A 2,993-nucleotide genomic window follows, 5' to 3' on the forward strand; every position below is an offset into this window, starting at 1 on the left:
ATTTTAGCCAACTTTCCAAGAGTAGAAATGATGAACTTTCAAGTTTGCACTGGAATTATAGCAAGCCTTTCTTTCCCATATTGACAGAAAGAGAAGTATAGTATAGTATATTAAGAATGTATATTCTGACCTTAGGTTGTTTGGGTACCAATTCAGCTCTACCACTTACAGACTGTGAATTTGAGACAAGAATCTGATGTCCATATCAATTTTTTCATTCATAAAATTGAGATAGTAATACTATTCATCTCACAGAGTTAAATGAATTAATATTTATAAATATTTAAATGAAGCTGCTACATTAAAAAAATCTCTGACAATGCCAAATGTTGTCAAGGAGACAGAGCAACTGGAACTCTCATACATTACTGGCAAGAATGCAAAATGGTACAGCCCCTTTGGAAAACACTGTGGCAGTTTCTTATAAAGTTAAAGACATACTAACAATACGATCCAGCAATTTCACTCCTAGGTATTTACTCAAGGGAAATGAAAACAATGTTCACCTAAGAACTATATGCAAATATTCAACCTACTTTATGCATTATTACGAAACACTGAACATAACCCAAATGTCCTTCAGCTGATGAATGGATAAACAAACTGTACTATATCCATGTAATTGAATACTAGTCAGCAACAAAAAGGAACAAGCTCTTGATATACTTAACATGAATAAGTTTCAAGTGCATTATGCTAAATAAAATAAGCTAGACTCTGAAGGTTACATACTGCATAATTGCAATTATATAACACTTAAGTAAAACAAGAAGAGAAAAGAGATCGGTGGTTGCCCAGGGCTAGGATAATCAGTGTTTACTACAAAGGAATTTAAAGGAATTGGGAGGGTGGAGGGATGAAACTGTTCTGTGTATTGACTGCAGTCAATATGCTATACTATTATATGTATTTAACAAAATTCATAGACCTATACACCAAAAATGCTACATTTTACCACAATAAAAATTATATAAAGGAGGAAAGGGAGAGGAAGAAATTAAGTAAGAGAAGGAAAAAGAGACAGGAAGAACGAAAGGGAGAATGGGAAGGAAAAATCAGAGAGAAACAATGTCTGGAACATAGTAAGTACTATAAAAATGTCTGTTAAATAAAATTTTTTTAATGTGGCATGTTTTACATAATCATAAGACTCTATTGTCTAAAAAATATTGGTGAAATTATTTCCTAACTCCTTACAGGAATAATACCTAGAGTAGATAAGGAATTTATTTGCCTTATGGGAAAACAACAGAAGATACAGATGAGTAAAAAATCACCCATAATTCCACCACTGAAACATGACCACAACTGAAAACTAATTCACCACCTGCCAGCTTTTTACTATAGGTGAACAAACCATTTTTTAAGTTAGAAAAATGTTTTATACTATACATTTTGTTTTGGAACTACTTTCCACTTAGCAATATGTTCTAAAAATACATAGATCTGCATCGTCACTTTTGAGGACTGCTCATTTATGCTACCAAGACTCTTGGTTGCTGAACATTTCATTTGGCTCTATTTCTTCGGTAATATAAACCAGACTGTGTTAAATATTCTTGGTATACATATCTGTGCATACAACATTATTTCTTTATGGTAAATTTCCAGAATGGGAATTGCAGTATTGAAAAAATATACGTCATATAATTTTCATTCATAATACCAAATTACTCCCCAGAAGATTATATAATTTACTTTCAGCAGCTGTGAATGACATTTAGGGCTGTATTTCAGTGGTTCTTTTCCTTCAAAATCTGACAATCTTTTATTTAAAACTACTTTGCATACTATAAATGTTGGGTTTTTTAATGAAATGATTATTAAATGAACCTTGAACACCAGGAAAATTATCAGGCATCAAATGATATAAAATATGATTAGGGTTCTTTCCCATCTTGCAAGATGGCAGGTGAAAAAGTTGAGAAGCCAATACTAAAAAGAAGAAACCTGAAGCTGATGCTGGTGGCAAGGTGGAAAAGGGTAACCTCAAGGCTAAAATGCCCAAGAAGGGGAAGCCCCACTGCAGCCACAATCCTGTCCCTGTCAGAGGAATTGGCAGGTATTCTCGATCTGCTATATATTCCAGAAAGGCCATGTACAAGAGGAAGTACTCAGCCACTAAATCCAAGGTTGAAAAGAAAACAAAGGAGAAAGTTCTTGCAACTGTTACAAAACCAGTTGGTGGTGACAAGAATGGTGGTACCCAGGTGGTTAAACTTCATGAAACGCCCAGATATTATTCTACTGAAGATGTGCCTGGAAAGCTGTTGAATCATGGCATAAAACCCTTCAATCAGCAGCGTGAGAAAACTGTGAGCCAGCATTGCCCCCAGGACCCTTCTGATTATCCTCACTGGACACCACAGCGTCAAGAGTGTGGTTTTCCTGAAGCAGCTGGCTAGTGGCTTGTTATTTGTGACTGGATCTCTGGTCCTCAGTTGAGTTCCTCTACAAAGAACACACTGGAAATTTATCATTGCCACCTCAACCAAACTTGATATCAGCAATGTAAAAATCCCAAAACATCTTACTGAGGCCTAACTTCAGGAAGAAGCAGCTGCAGAAGCCCAGACACCAGGAAGGTGAGATCTTTGACACAGGAAAAGAGAAATACGAGATTACAGACAGTGCAAGATTGATCAGAAAGCTGTTGACTCCCAGATTTTACCAAAAATTAAAGCTATTCCTCAGCTTCAGGGCTACCTGCGATCTGTGTTTGCCCTTACAAATGGAATTCATCCTCACAAATTGGTGTTCTAAATGTCTTAAGAAGAACCTAATTAAATGATCTAAAAAAAAAAAACATGATTAGGAAAACAAATCAGTTCAGCATGTAAAATAATCTTTGTATTATTTGAGGGTGTCACCTACACTATTGTTGGCTACTTTTACTAGGCAGTTTGAGGAGAAGTCACTTCATTTTGTATAAAGCGACTTTATTTTGTATGTAGGGACATTCCTTAGAACAATGATGATGTTCTAAATTTCTC

The 2,993-nt window shown here is 35.3% G+C and overlaps 1 pseudogene; it reads left to right on the forward strand.

Annotated features, from left to right (window-relative positions):
* Positions 1–1,905: 1,905 nt before the first annotated feature.
* Positions 1,906–2,763, forward strand: LOC126961796 (60S ribosomal protein L6-like; annotated as a pseudogene).
* The last annotated feature ends 230 nt before the right edge of the window (positions 2,764–2,993 follow it).

This window comes from Macaca thibetana, chromosome 8, assembly GCF_024542745.1.
Source record: "Macaca thibetana thibetana isolate TM-01 chromosome 8, ASM2454274v1, whole genome shotgun sequence".
Taxonomy (NCBI): domain Eukaryota; kingdom Metazoa; phylum Chordata; class Mammalia; order Primates; family Cercopithecidae; genus Macaca; species Macaca thibetana.